Source organism: Oryctolagus cuniculus, chromosome 8, assembly GCF_051225735.1.
Source record: "Oryctolagus cuniculus isolate XC-2025 breed Fujian yellow rabbit chromosome 8, ASM5122573v1, whole genome shotgun sequence".
NCBI lineage: Eukaryota > Metazoa > Chordata > Mammalia > Lagomorpha > Leporidae > Oryctolagus > Oryctolagus cuniculus.
In genome coordinates, this window is record NC_142874.1 from 100,880,149 (window position 1) to 100,897,011 (window position 16,863).

Sequence of the window (16,863 nt, forward strand, 5' to 3'; positions counted from 1 at the left end):
TGACCGGGACTAGAAACTGGGGTGCTGGCACCGCAGGTGGAGGATTAGCCTATTGAGCCGTGGTGCCGGCCAACAATCTATATTTCTAACAAAATCTGCAGCTGAATTGGTAGCCACACTTTGAGAATCACTGAAATAAGATAATCATTTAGATTTTATTTATTTATTTGACAGGTAGAGTTTCAGGCAATAAGAGAGAGAGAGAGAGAGAGAAAGGTCTTCCTTCCATTGGTTCACTCCCCAAATGGCCGCAGTGGCTGGAACTGCGCTGATCTGAAGCCAGGAGCCAGGAGCTTCCTCCAGGTCTCCCATGCGGGTGCAGGGCCCAAGTACCTGGGCCATCCTCCACTGCTATCCCAGGCCATAGCAGAGAGCTGGACTAGAAGAGGAGCAACCGGGACTAGAAGCCGGTGCCCATATGGGATGCTGGCACCGCAGGTGGAGGATTAACCTAGTGTGCCATGGCGCCAGCCCCAAGATAATCATTTAAAAGACCTGAAGCACATCCCAGCATATATTTGTTACTTCTTTTCTATTACTTCTACTCTATTACTATTCTATTCATCAAATTTATTAATTTTTAAAAAGATTTATTTTATGTATTTGAAAGGCAGAGTTAGAGAAGGATATATACATAGAGAGAGAGGGTGGGGGGAGGGAGAGAAAGAGAGAGAGAGATAAAGCATATCTTCCATCTGCTAGTTAATTCTCCAAATGGCTACAACAGCTGGGGTTGGGCTAGGCTAAAGCCAGGAGCCAGGAGCTTCTTCTGGGTCTCCCACATGGGTGCAGGGGCCCAAGCAGTTGAGCCATCTTCCACTGCTTTTCCTAGGTGCATTAGCAGGGATCTGGATCAGAAGTGGAGCAGCCAACACTGGAACTGGCACCCATATGGGATGCCTGCATTGTAGATGGTGGCTTAAGCCATTATACCACAGCACTGGCCCTCATTCAGTCTGTTTTAGAAAGTTATTATTTATTTGAGCGGTAGATAGAGAATGGAGAGAGAGAAAAAGGGGAGAGAGAGAGAGAGATCTTCTACCCAGTGGTTCATACCTCAAATGTCTGCCATGGTTGGGGTTGGGCAGACTGAAACCAGGAACTGGGAATGCAGTCCAGCTCTCCCATGAGGGTGATAGAAACCCAGTGACTTGCACCATCACAATTGACCCCATGGTTTGCATTAGCAAGAAGCTGGAGTCAGGAACCCAAGCCAGGATGTGAACCCATGTGCTCTTATCCCCTAAGCTAAATACCAGTTCCTGGTCTTTCAGTCTTTGAATAATCTGCTGTCATACTTTTGGTGTTCAATATATTGGTGTCTATATTTCTGAGGTATATTTTAAAAGCATGCTTATAAATCAGAAAAATCTCAATTGCCAAGGGCAAAATTTCTTACAGATCAATTTTTATCTTCTTTGGTATAAGAAATTCCTCTATTCTGAGCTCTGTAAATCTTAGCTTCAGATAAAATTGCAAAAATTATCATTATTGTAGTAGATAAGATGAATCAATTAATCATAAAGTAGGAAAACACTGAAGGGCAAAAACTGCTGGGGAATTACCACAAAGCTGGGTGGTATTGCGTATCCAAGGTGCTGTGATGGTAGCCATGACCATCTGGACTTCTTTAAACCTCAAGAAAGACTTTGAAATTAGAGTTATTCATCATGTGCTATAAGTAATCCACTTTCACATATCCCTGAAGAATGATACTTTTGTATAAACATGAACCTTTTATCACACAGACTAGGGGAACTTCCAAATTTTTACATGCAAGCTGTTTTTCCAGGAAATAGGTTAAGTCTCCCTTTAAGCTAATTCCTTTGAAAGGTTATAAAGGGTTTTCTATTTTAAAAAATTATGACTATCTCAGATTAAATACCTTATTGTCTAGTTACAAGTCAGTGCAGAGTCATATTTTTTGTTTTGCTCTAAATATTAATCTATAGCTACAAAGTGATTTTGCAAGAAGGCGTATTTTTGCTGCTCATTTTCTCAAATGTAAAAATGAATCTCAGGAGCACCATCAGCAGCTACTGTGTGTGCGTGGGAGACTTGTTCTAAAGTAGAGCTTCCCCAAAACTGAGCTCATGATAATGTTGTTCCCCGGATATACTTGCTGTGTCTCCTGAAGAGATTCTTATCACTATTGCAGTCACTAGCATGACTAGTGTTATTTTCAAGAGTCAGAGAGGAAGCACATAGGTTTAGGGCCTGGGACTGTTGGCAAGAACCTTTTTACCATTTCCTGATTGTGGGGTTGATCTCCCTCTGTGTCTCATTTTCCTTATAGGTAAAGTAAGGGTAGCATGGAGCCCACCTCGTGCTGTTGTTATGGGGAAGAAATGAGTTAACTTATGCATGTACACCTCTTACAGTTCTCTCCACCACTTTGTAACCACTCTATACGTGTCATCTGTCAATCACTGCTGAGAACCTGGCAACACTAGTAACCGCTAGTGCTAGACCGCTACCAACCGCCAGTTGGTAGACTGCTGTAGGGCTACAGACTCATTTCAGCTTAAACTGATAGAAACCTCGGGCAGCAGACGTTACTGTTGTAATTGATACTGAAGCCATTTGTGGCTCTGCATATGAAATGCATTGCTGTTAACTTGCAGCATTTTGTCATGACTGCTTGCACAATACTAGTGAGCTTCAAAAAGTTCATGGAAAAATGGACACCAAGTTTATTTTGGTGCAAAAGATTATGAAATTCACACATAATTGTTTCATAATATGTGTTTTCCATGGACTTTTTCCCCAAAGATTTATTTATTTGAAAGTCAGAATTACACAGAGAGAGGAGAGGCAGAGAGAGAGAGGTCTTCCATCTGGTGGTTCACTCCCCAACTGGCTGCAATAGCTGGAGCTGCACCAATCCGAAGCCAGGAGCCAGGAGCTAGGAGCTAGGAGCCAGGAGCCTCTTCCGGGTTTCCCACATGGGTGCAGGGGCCCAAGGACCTGGACCATCTTCCACTGCTTTCCCAGGCCATAGCAGAGAGCTGGATTGGAAGTGGAGCAGCTGGGTATCGGACCGGCGTCCATATGGGATGCCGGTGCTTCAGGCCAGGGCGTTGACCCGCTGCCAGCCCCACCATGGCCTTTTGGACCAGCCTTTTGCAGAGCTGAGTTGCCCATTCTGGAGCAGTCCTTCCCATTACTTAGGCTGCACAGAAGCAGCATTCACTCGTTCTCTCCCCCCACCCCCCTCCCCGCCGCCTTTTAAGCTTTATTTATTTATTTGAAGGAGTTATAGAGAGGCAGAGGCAGACAGAGGGAGAGAGAGAAGAGAGCTTCCAACCACTGGTTCACTCCCCAAAAAGCCACAATGGCCAGAGCGAGTGCAGGGGCCCAAGGACTTGGGCTGTCCTCCACTGCCTTCCCAGGTGCATCATTAGGGAGCTGGATGGGAAGTGGAGCAGCTGGGACCTGAACCTGTGCTCATATGGGATGCCTGGTGTTGCAGGTGGCAGTTTAGCCAGCTGTGCCACAATGTGGGCCACAAGACTGTCACATTTTGAAAAATATACATACCTGCTTATATTATAGACATTATAGACAATATAATTATAATCAAATTTTTCTGGTTTTAATAATTTCTAAGTCTTATTTCTAGCAATTCTCTTGATGTGTAAATGGTCTTTTCAAGACCATAATGTGCAGGGATTATCACTACAAACTATTTAACTCTTTAGGTAGTCTTTTCTAAATAAGTTGAATATAGAGAAAGTTTGAAGCCACCTGCATATCTTGTTTTTACTCAAAGTCTTTTTTTTTTCTTTTTTGGAAAGGAACCATTGGGAAAAATAGCAATGCTTGCAAAAAATCTAAAACAGGTGAAGTTACCATTCATTTAGTATGGCTTATATCCCTAAGGTAAGGAATGAAATGTTCTTTAGAGATAATAGTTTAAGAGCAAATTTTATTAAACACAAACATGACATTAAAAAACACTGATTTTTTCATTCCATTTTCTTATTCATTTTTTCAGAAAAAATGTAGGAGAAAGATTGTATGCTAATAATTATTAATAACATGGGAATGAAGAGCAACTCTTTTGTAAATATTTTTTTAAATATTTGGTTTTTTTTTTTTTTTGAAAGAGAGAGTGAGAAAAAGAGAGATCCTCCATCCTTTGGTTCTCTCCCTAAATGCCTACACAAGTCAGGGCTGGGTCAGGCTGAAGCATGGAGGGAGGAACTATATCCAGGTCTCCTATGCGGGTAGCAGGAGCCCATGTACCTCTCACCACCTCTCAGGTACATCAGCCAGAACCTGGATTAGAAACATGGAATAGCTGGGATTCGAACCAGGCACTTGGATATGGGATGCAGGGGTGGCATACACTGACTTCACCCACTGTACCACAATGCCTGCCCCAAGAAACACGGTTGCATACTTTATAAGCCACTTGAGCATTTTAAAAGTGAAGTGTCTTTTAGGAAGTAGTGTTGTTCCCAAGTTTGCAGAAGTCTCATGGAACAAAGTAGAAATGAATATTTATACCTTGGAATTCCCATTTTCCCAAATAAGCTACTTAGGAAGTATGTCATTTACTTCATAAATTTCCAAAGTATTTAAAGGTCTTTCACTCACATTTGAACTACTGTTGGTTAGATACCAGAATCAGACAAATGACACAAATCCTGGGAACATGTTGACTTCATTTTCTCTCCTGAATCCACAATTTGTCTCTGGCTTTGACCACTGGATTAAATTTTCAGTGTTACTTGATGTCCACTAGGGGGGACCAAACCACAAACAAGAGTATGAGCTGCTGTACTCTCCTGAGTAGTAAAACATGCCAGCCGTTTCAGATTGCCCACCTGAAATCCACACATTACATTTCCGTATTTCCTATCTCTGAAAGGCCTGCTCTAGCAGGATATGCAAGCAAATCTATGAAAAGACAGGACTCCATGTTAGACAGTATTCTATAGTGAGTGAATGCTGTCTGCAGTCTGGTATGAAAGAGCACAGAAAAACACAAAACTGTTTTGAAATCACTCAACTTTTAATATATACATAGTTGCAAGTTTGAGAACACTTGACTGATTTAACAAGAAGGCAGAGGTGAATTTTGAAATCTGAATCCATAATGTAGTAAGTTAACATACTTGGGATCATGATTGATTTCCAGAACTAAGATTTAATGGAATTGTAATCAAATATTTTTATAAATAGATAACTTAAAATCAATAAAATTGACATTTATTTGTAATTTGCACTTTGAAATAACAGTTTGAAATATTGCTTTCCAAAATAAAATCAACGTGTACCTTTTTACTCTATGAAATTCAAGTTCAATATCTCTGTTATTACATCAAATCTCTAATTTGTAAAACAGTTTTGTGACATGAAATAATATATTTTGTGGACTTTCTTTGCTCTTTCTTAAAGTGTTTTCTTTCTTTTCTTTTTTTTTTTTTTGACAGGCAGAGTGGACAGTGAGAGAGAGACACAGAGAGAAAGGTCTTCCTTTTTGCCGTTGGTTCACCCTCCAGTGGCCGCCACGGCCAGCACACCGCGCTGATCCGAAGGCAGGAGCCAGGTGCTTCTCCTGATCTCCCATGGGGTGCAGGGCCCAAGCACTTGGGCCATCCTCCACTGTACTCCCGGGCCATAGCAGAGAGCTGGCCTGGAAGAGGGCAACCAGGACAGAATCCGGCACCCTGACCGGGACTAGAACCCGGTGTGCAGGCGCCGCAAGGTGGAGGATTAGCCTATTGAGCCATGGCCAGCCCGTTTTTTTTTTTTTTTTTTTTAACTTTTATTTAATGAATATAAATTTCCAAAGTACAGCTTATGGATTACAATGGCTTCCCCCTTCCACATAACTTCCCTCCCACCCGCAACCCTCCCCTTTCCCGCTCCCTCTCCCCTTCCATTGACATCAAGATTCATTTTCAATTCTCTTTATATACAGAAGATCAGTTTAGCATATATTAAGTAAAGATTTCAACAGTTTGCACCCACATAGAAACACAAAGTGAAAAATACTGTTTGAGTACTAGTTATAGCATTAAATCACAATGTACAGCACATTAAGGACAGAGATCCTACATGAGGAGTAAGTGCACAGTGACTCCTGTTGTTGACTTAGCAAATTGACACTCTTGTTTATGGCATCAGTATTCACCCTAGGCTCTTGTCATGAGTTGCCAAGGCTATGGAAGCCTTTTGAGTTCACCAACTTCGATCATATTTAGACAAGGTCATAGTTGTGGGAGCAACTCGGACTAGACTAAGTTACTGGAATTAAGACTTATTCTATGCATCTGCTCTCCCACAATATGGTGCTGAGAAGGGAGAAACAGCTTCTACACAGCTGCCTCCAGTTCAACCAATAAACAGCAGGACCTGCTCCTGATTGGAGGAGGGCAGCGTACTCGGCGTGTGGGTAGCAGAGTTGGGATTGGTGGAAGAGGACTATAAAGGAGGAGAGAGACAACATGCACCAGGAACATCTAAGGGGAACATCTATCTGAAGGAACACCTGTGCAGCCCCCGAGAGAGCCGGCCGGCGGTGTGCCGCTCCCCCGCGGAAGTGGGGAAAGTGGCCAGGGGGAACCGCCCTTCCACGGAGGTGGAAGGGACAGTAGCCAACCCGGGAAGAACCAGCAGCAAACCCGGGGAGGGCCGAGCAGACAAAAGAACAGCGCAGGGTCCTGTGTCGTTCCTCCACGAAGACGGGGAGCGACAATAGTTAAAGTGGAAGTTCTCTCCTCCCTTTAGAGAAAGGTACCTCCTTCTTTGATGACCTGTTCCTTAAAGCATTTTCACATTTTGTGAAATTTAATATTCCAAGAAAAGCAGATTTGATTTCATGTAAATATGAGTCTCATGTTGCAATATTTTTCAAAATAAAAAGTAAGCACACTCAAATAAGAATCACTTTGTAGAATTATAATTTAACCAATTTTTTTCTTATGGGCATCTTGAGTCTTACTGTTAAACTAATATGAAAATTATATTTAGCATGGAAATGAAAACATGAGTTGGTTAAAACAACAACAATGAAAGAGTTAAACTGCAACCCTCTAGCGTCTGTCATATGTATTTCTCTGGGAAATACAGGAAGCTATTGCAGAAACTAAATGTCCACTAGATGCCACACTTCCTTTGCTGAGTAAATCAGCCCTTGGACTCCTGGCAAGCTCCCTGCATATGCTGTCGGATCCAATAACAGGACCTCAGCTCAATTATCTTTTCTGTTACATCCTTTCTTTGCTGTCCTTGGAGTGTTATGCCCAATCATCCAAAATTTACAGTAGTAGTAGCCTATAACATTCTGCGAGAATCTTAGGTACAAGTACAGTGAGTTTATATTTACTGAGCTTAAAGATCAAGTCAAAGCTAACGGTCCTCATTAAAAATAAGTCTTCAGGCCGGCGCCACGGCTCACTAGGCTAATCCTCTGCCTGCGGCACCAGCATCCTGGGTTCTAGTCCCAGTTGGGGTGCCGGATTCTGTCCCGGTTGCCCCTCTTCCAGTCCAGCTTTCTACTGTGGCTAGGGAGGGCAGTGGAGGATGGCCCAAGTGCTTGGACCCTGTACCCGCCTGGGAGACCAGGAGAAGCACCTGGCTCCTGGCTTTGGATCGGCGCAGCGCGCTGGGCGTAGTGGCCATTTTGAGGGTAAACCAACGGAAGGAAGACCTTTCTCTCTGTCTCTCTCTCTTCACTGTCTAACTCTGCCTGTCAAAAAAAAAAAAAAAAAAAAAAGTCTTCATTTCAGAGCATTTTTTGGGGGGGGATAGCAGCTGAAGATAGTTTTGTTTAGGTGCAAACATGTGGCATGGTGGATTAATTCACCGCTTGGGTTACCAGCAACCTAAATCAGAGTGCCTAGTTTGAGTCCTAGCTACCCTACTTCTGACCCAGCTTCCTTCTAATGCATCCTGGGAGGCAGTGGATGATGGCTCAGGTGTTTGGGTCCCTGGCACCTACGTGGGAGGCCTGAATAAGGGTCCAGGCTCCTGCCTTCAGCTGGCCCAGCTCTAGCTATTAGGGGCTTTTTGGGAGGGGACAGTGGGTGGAAGATCTCTCTCTCCCTCTCCCTCTCACTCTCACTCTCACTCTCTCTCTGTCTCTGTTGGTCTGCCTTTCAAAAATAAATACATAAACAATTAAAAAACAGTTTCATTTAGATCTTCCACTATTTAATTTTGAAAACTATGTGTTCTTTTAAAATTTTGTATACTTTGTCTATTTTCTCTCTCAAGGAAAAACTAGGAAAAAAGCTAATTTTCTAAAAATAAAGCGAGGAGATATAGCTTAACTTGAGAACTACACTGGGTGAAATGGAGATTAAATTATCTTTAGGGGCACTGATATTTTGTTTTCATAGATACTAAAATAGAAAGAAATGAAAGATATTTCCGTTTTACATTTTGAATAGGCTGAATTCAATAATGAAAGCAATAGAAATTGGTAGTGAAAGAAGCACAAGGCATTATTATCATATACTATGAGACAACTAAGAGATACTGAGTGTTCAGAACATTTATACTGAATGTGAGCCACAGATGTTTGATGTTCTTATCAACTGTAAGTTATAAAATCTTCATTGGAATATAATCTGATAACAATAATATAATAATAATAATATAATCTGAAATTAGTGTTTGGTGATACAGAATAAATAACATACCTTCAGCAGCTGATACTGTGAGACCAGTCCTCTGTGTTCTTCCACATTCTCAGTCATCTGAGAAAATCCTTCCCAGGACCATTACGGGATGGGTTCACACAGATTGTGGGAGCAGGCAGTTAGATCAGCACTTTACCATAATGCCTGAGTTGAATTCCCAGACTGACTCTTGACTCCATGTTCCTGCTTATGCAGACCTTGGGAGACCGTAGTCATGGCTCAGATAATGAGATTCCTGCCACCCACGTTAGGAGACCTGGATTGTATTCCTGGCTGCTGGCCTCTGGCCCCAGCCCTAGTCATTGTGGTTCATTTGGGGAGTAAACTAGTGGAGAGGCCATCTCTCTCACTCTGTCTCAAACAAATTTAGAAAAGTGAAATCCATAGGAAATTTACCTTGCCTTTTTTTTTTTAAATAAAGATTTGTTTATTCGAAAGGCAGAGTGAGTTACAGAGAGAGAGGGAGAGACAGAGACAGAGACAGAGATCTTCCCATCCACTGGTTCACTCCCCAAACGGCCACAACAGCCAAAGTCAGGAGCCACGAATTCCATCTGGGCATCCTATGTGGATAGCAGGGGCACAAATACTTAGATCATCTTCCATTGCTTTCCCACGTGCATTAGCAGGGAGCTGGATCAGAAAAGGAGCAACTAGGACTCTAGTAGACAATCATATGGGATGCTGGCATTGCAGCTTGTGGCTTAACCCACTGCACTGCAACACTGGTCCCCACCTTATCTTTTAATTCCATTTTCTGATAAACTTTTTGAAGCCTCCTTAAAAAACTTTGTGGTGTTGTGTTTTCCTTATTCCCAGACTTTTTTGAGGATCTGGTCACTATTTCTGATTGTTAAGGAATCTACTATGAATTATTTTTAGCTTTTTAAAAAAAGATTAATTAATTAATTTATTTGAAAGGCAGAGTTACAGGAAGAGAGGCAGAGGCAGAGGCAGAGAGAGAGAGAGAGAGAGAGAGAGAGAGGGATCTTCCATCCGCTGGTTCACTCCCCAAAATGGCTGCAGTGGTTGGAACTGGGCCGATTCGAAGTCAGGAGCCAGGAGCATCTTCCAGGTCTCCCATGTGGGTGCAGGGGCCCAGTAACTTAGGCTATCTTCCACTGCCTTCTCAGGCCACACAGGGAGCTGGATGGGAAGTGGAGCAGCTGGGACTCGAACCGGCGCCCATATGGAATGGTGGCACTGCAGATGGTGGCTTTACCTGCTATGCCACAGCGCTGGCCCCTTAGCTTTATTTTAAAAAATATTTATGTATTTATTTGAGAGGCAGAGTTTATAGAGAAAGAGAGGGAGAGACAGACAGACAGTGAGCTTCCATCCACTGGTTTACTCTCCAAATGGCTATAACAACTGGAGCTGGGCTGGTCTGAAGCTAGGAGCCAGGAGCTTCCTTTGGGTCTCCCACATGGGTGCAGAGGCATAAACACTTGGTTCATCTTCCTCTGCTTTCCCAGGCACAATAGAGGGAACTGGATCAGAAGTGGAGCAGCCAGGACTCAAACTCTCACCCGTGGCATCACAGGCTGTGGCTTTACCCACCATGCTACAACGGCAGCCCCAGTGAATTTTTTTGTTAAAGATTTATTTTATTTGACAGGCAGAGAGACAGAGACAGAGAGAGAGAGAGAGGGAGAGAGAGAGAGAATTAATTGCCTATCCAAATGGCCACAGGCTGAAGTCAAGAGCCAGGAGCCAGGAACTACATTTGGGTCTCTGGGTAGAGAGCCAAGCACTTGGGCCTTCTTCCATTGCCTTTCCCAGGGAAAGGCAGGATCCAGCAGGGAGCTGGATCAGAAGTGGACTATCCAGGACACATACTGGTGCCCACGTGGGATGTCAGCATCACAGACAGTGGTTTAACTAGTTGTGCCACGATACTGACCCCTACAGTGAACTTTAAAAATTGCATTTAAACTAATTTTAGCTGCTTGAGTAACTAGTAGATTTTAACACTTGGTATGTTTTTTTTTTCTTTCCAACATTAATGTGTTTCGAGGAGTAATTTTAATGTAATCTATGTCATTGTAACCTATATGAGAGATTCCCTCCCCCACTCCCTACTTTCTTTCTTTCTCTAGCTGACATAAACAATACTAAGTTTATTGGCCAATTCATTGAAGAAAAGAGCAAATTCTATAGGTGAAGGAAATACCAAGCAAGTCTCCAGTTTAAGAAAATATAACAAAAAGCAACAAACAGATAAATCAAGGAAATTGTTTTGATCTGTCCATCCGGATCATCTGTCTCCAACTGATTCTTCGCATCTCTCCCCATCCAAGGGCTCATCCTTAAATCTTCTGATTTCTTTTATGAGATGAACAGTTTACATGTGGCACAAGGATGAACTCCAATGCTAGATGAATATAGTTATAATTTAATTAAGCCATTCATATTGAGGAGGTCTGATTGAGCTTGACAAATGAGAGTGGTGAATACATCCTTTTTTTAAAAAAAATTTAAATTTGTATTTAGTTGAGAGTAATGGAAAAAAAAGGAGAGAGGGAGGGAGGGTGGGATGGAGAGAGAGAGAGAAAGAGAGAGAACGCAAGAGAACTCTTATCCTCCTCTGGCTTACTCTCCAAAAGCCTGCACAGCCTGTGCTGGGCAAGGCCAAAGCTGGAAGCCAAGAAGTCAATCCTGGTCTCCCATGTGGGTGGCAGGAACCCAAGTACTTAGGCCATCAGCTGCTGCCTCCCGGGGGACCTGCATTAGCAGGAAACAGGAATTGGGGGTGGAGCTAGAACCCCTACCAGTTCCAGCAGGTGTCCCAACCAGCATCTTAGCTGCTGTGCCAAAAGGCTGCCCCATGTTATAATTTTAAATGCAAGGTAGAAAACTCTGTGGGCTTAAAATTGATCTAGCACATTTCCAGAGATGAATGTAAGGATGGGTGGTTATCTACCAGCCATCGATAAAGTAGTATCTATAAGGAGTCAGATCCAATATGTTCAATGAGGCTAAGAAACTGATTTACATCTTGAAGAGAGATCAGTAGTAATAATCACTAATGCTAAAGCTAATATTAAAATCATTGATTATTATTGAGTCTATCACTGAATTTTTTGCTGTTATTATCTTAAAGTATGATGTTTTTTATTTTTATTTTTCTTTAACTTTTAAAAAAATTATTTGAAAGGGTAACTCAGAGAGAGAAGGAGAGGCAGAGAGAGAGTCTTACATCCGCTGGTTCACTCCCCAATTGGCCACAATGGCTGGAGCTGTGCCGATCCGAAGCCAGGAGCCAAGAGCTTCTTCCAGGTCTCCCACGTGCGTGCAGGGGCCAAGGCTTGGGCCATCTTCTACTGCCTACTCTGGCCATAGCAGAGAACTAGATTGGAAGTGGAGCAGCTGGGACCTGAACTGGCACCCAAATGGGATGCTGGCACTGCAGGTGGTGGCTTTACCTGCTATATTTTGCTTTGTGAAAAACTTTCTTGCTTTTTCTTCTTTTATCTCCATTATTTTGCCAAGAACTTTCTAATTTGGAGAGCACTTATTGTTATGGTGTCCTCAGGTTAGACTGTCTTGGGTCACTGAACTATTTGGGATGCAACCAAAACTACATACAAATGCTACCTATTGCATATATTTCAGTTTTGAATATCCTACTTAATTCTACAGAAGTTAAGAGAAGAAAAGGTAGAATAAGGATCATCATTCAGATTTAATCCTTGTTTATTTCTACATAAGGAAGCCAAGCAAATTCATCAACCGGAATAAGCAGTCCTGGAACATGTTAATTAGCTTTACTGATTACTTACTGCTTTGAAAGGTGGTATAGCCACAGACGGACTGTGTGATGGACTAAATGTTTATATCCTTCTCCTCCCTACCCTCATTCCCAATGCACATGTTGAAATCCTAATCTCGGGGCTGGCATTGTGGTGCAGTGGGTTAAGCCTCTGCTTGTGACAGTGGCATCCTATGTTGGAGTTCTGGTTCAAGTCTTGGCTAGAGTTCTGGGTTCCTGGCCCAGCCCTAGCTGTTGTGGCCACTGGGGAGAGAACCAATGGATGGAAGACTCTCTTTCTATCTCCATACACACACACACACACACACACACACACACATTTCTTTGTCACTTTGCCTTTTAAATAAATACATAAATGAATCTTAAGAAAAAAGAAAGAAATTATACCCCCCAATGTGAAGGTATTAGTGTGTAGGGCCTTTGGGAAGTGATTAGGTCATGAAGATGGAGTCTTTATGAATGGGGTTAGTGCCCTTAACAGAGACATGAGAACTTGCCCTTTTCTCTCTGTTCTGCATTATGTGAGGATACAAGGCCACTGACAAAACAGGAGGAGGATCCTTACCCAGAACGCAGCTACCCAGGCACCACGATCTTGGACTTTCCAGCCTCCAGAACTGTGAGAAATAATTTCTGTTGTTGAAGACATCCAATCTATGGTATTCTGTTGTAGCAGCTGGAACTGCCCAAGAAAGACTGTAGCTTCTGTAACTCCCATGGGAGTTTTTCGGTAGAACATGTAGGTGAATATAGAAATACCAATTTCAGGGCAGGCAATGATCTTGAAGTGGCCTACAAAGGTAGTTACAAATTGTTTCTGTTTATACATATCCTTTTCTTTTACAATGAGACTTTGCATTCAACAAAGAAGTTGAATCTTTTCATTGGTTGAATGTGTGCCATGTGACTTACTTTGAACTGTGAGTGAGTAGCAAATGTGATATAAATGGAAAATAGATTTGGTTCACTAGGACTTGCCTTTCTTGTTGCTCTCTCAGGCTCCTGTACCCACTACAAAGTGAGTGAACCTGGGCAGGCCTCATGGAATAATCCGATTTATAGTCCACTTGCTGTGCTGCATCAGCAGCCTCCACACAGAAAGGTAAAACTTTGAACGCCAGCTGACCACACTTACATGCAGGGTGGCCAACTCATGAGTTGGAGTTTTCCTGGTTTTATTAATAAAAATCGCAGATCCCAGGAACCTCTTTAGTCCTAGCCAAAATTAGAAGGTTTGTTATTTGAGAAAAATGATTGAGCCCAGCCCTGGATAGCAGAAGAACCATTGTCTGTGCTCAAATTGCTTACCTACAAAATCATGAGCTAATGAATGGTTGTTGTTATTTTAATCCATAGGCTTTGGCATAGTAATGCAGTAGAAGCTAACTGAATCAGACTTTTACAGCTCTATTCACTTCAGGTTTTTCACTTTGGAGATGAGAGAGTTGAAATCCAGGAAGATATAATGACATAACCATGGTCACATATCTGATAAGTATTAAGTTTGACAAGACAAATACAAATCAATATTAAAATCAATATCAAAATTAATATCAATATCCATGGATGTGGATAGCCTCCAAGGAATAATACTTGAATAATAGTATATAACAATGTCCACAGCTATTGATCCATTTGTGTATATCAAAATGGAAGGTTATATTGTGCAATATACAAGAGCCAGGGTTTTGAAGACAGGCAGAGTGAGTTCAAATCTGCTTGATTGCTTCAGACCTTAGGCAATTTACCTAGCCTATTTGGTCAGGGAGAAATAATTTCTCTTGTTGTTTCACTTTCCTCACTTGTGAAATGGGTTATTTGTACATATCTTAAAGGTTTGATAAAGTGAGAATTAATTAATTTTTAAAAGATGTATTTATTTATTTGAAAAGCAGAGTTACACAGAGCGAAAGAGACCCCATCTCCTGGCTTTGGCCCAGTCCTGGCCATTGTGGCCATTTGGGGAGTGAACCAGATAAAAAATCTTTTGCTCTCTCTTCCTCTCTCTCTCTCTGTCTCTCTGTAACTCTGCTTTTCAAATAAACAAATAAATGTTTTTTTTTTTTTTTTAATTTGACAGATAGAGTTATAGACAGTGAGAGAGAGAGACAGAGAGAAAGGTTCTTCCTTCCATTGATTCACTCCCCAAATGGTTGCCATGGCCAGGGCTGCACCAGTCTGAAGCCAGGAGCCAGGTGCAGGGGCCCAAGCACCTGACCCATCTTCCACTGCCCTCCCCGGGCCACAGCAGAGAGCTGGACTGGAAGAGGAGCAACCAGGACTAGAACCCGGTGCCCATATGGGATGCCGGCGCCACAGGCGGAGGATTAACCAAGTGAGCCATGGCGCCGGTCCACAAATAAATATTTTTTAAATATAAGAGAAGCAGAGAACCTAATTTTAGTTATTTTATGACTTATTTCCCCTAATTTCTTTATAATATCATGAACATTTATAACTGCAATTATCAGGAAACTATGTGGTTAAGTGATTCCTTTTTTAATAACCTCTTTTCTGTTGATAGCTGGTTTGAATAGAAGAATCCATGATACATAGACCTTAGTTAAAACTTTTTCATTTTTGTTTGCAACTATTGTATTTTACTGTTCATTATTTATAATCATTATTTCATTTCATTATGTGAGTTTCAGATAATTATAAGGGAGTATAGCTAAGGGCATTCTATAAGAAAATATTCAGCATTAGTAAAAGCTAGTCCGAAAGTGCTTTGAAGGGTGAAAGGTAACTCAGAAAGCAAAAGACACTAAGCTGTTCTGCTTGAACTGACCGCACAATGAATGGCAAGCTGGTACAGTGCAGAAGCGGAAATCCATTCAGGTAACCAAAACAAAACAAACAAGACAAAAAACAGACACCAGCTGTAACCCCCCCAGCCGCAGATGGAAGAAAGAAACATTACAGAAGAAGCATCTTTACTTCTCCATACTGTAGTTTTTGTGAATGACCATGGTAATGTCTCTAGTATGGGAGCACATTAAGAAGAAAAGACAAGATCGGCACCGTGACCACACCACAAGCCTCAGGAAAGGCATTGTCAGTTTATTGTTGAAGGCACATTGTTTAACATTTCACCGAGGAAAATATCCATTGGTATTTCAGGGGCACAGTTGCATCTCCGAAGCTTCCTCTGCTTACAGTTGTCTCATAAATTCTATGGTAATCAACCCAATCCTCAATAAGGTGATATGTCTGTGGGTGTCTAATTTAAGTAATCAACATGTAGAACCTTCATAGAGGTTTTTTTAAAGTTAGAAAGAAATTATGCTCTCTGGATTTGACATTAGCATGTTTTCATATTAGTGAGTAAAATTGTGTTCAAGAAAATTATAAGTGATTTCATCTAAATAAATAAAATTTTAAGAAGATAAGTGGTTAAGGTTTACAGTACAAATTAAGTTCCCTATAACATAATTAATATTTTTTGTATATCATTACCAAACAGATTAAAACAAGCTCATGAACATTTGCATTTGGAAGAGCATCGCTTTAACCCCATGTATGCAGAATGAAGTCTTTGGTGTGTTAGAGGTGCACCGTGTGTGCTTGTTCGGAGGAAAGCTCTGTTTCTCTACAGGCAGGTTTACAACACAGTGGCAGCATTGCCGCCAGCTGCTCCAAGGTGTCCCACCAGGGAGCTTTCATCTCTCCCTGGTGAGATCAGACTAAGCTGGTAGTTGAAATTCCATTGCCCATTCAGTCTCCTGAGGCTTCAAAGGAGGGAGCCAGTTCTGATGGTGGGTGCTGGCTGAGTGACAGACTCATGTCCACGAGTCGTCATACTGAGTCTGCCTGCAGTTCACATTATAAACTCCAGTGGGTGACACTCAGGCAGGTGCACGTGGATTGGGTTTCGACTGAGAACTGATGATAGTCTGTGAGTGAGAGCGTGTTCCTAGTCCCCCGAGTTTATCAAAAGCCACCGATTATTTCTTTGGTGGTCTACCTTGTGCAGCAGCTAGCATTCCTATTTTGTTGTCTTTTTAAAGAGCAACATCTTGTTATTTGTAAAGAGGAAAAAAAAATCTTGCGTGATATTTAAGAAGTTTAACATAGATGGCTAAGTGATACCACGTTTCTTCTGTAGATGTTTGATCAGATGAGTAAGTAAAAATTCTCTCGTTTATGTTTTAACAGTCTTACTTATAAACGTATTTATGTGACTTAACTAGGTGAAATATATGTTTAGATATGACTCTGCACACTTAGAGATAGTTACCCAAGAGAAGGAAAATTGTAAATTTTGAGACATAAGGAAATTGCAGTTTAATAAAGGATAATACATGGCTGACTTTGTTATCATAATGCTTCTTTGCTGTTGCTGAACAAACAACATTTTATGAATTAGTACGTTTTACCTGGAGATGTTGCAGACCACAGAGAAGCATAATTAAATATTAAATATTGAGTCAACAA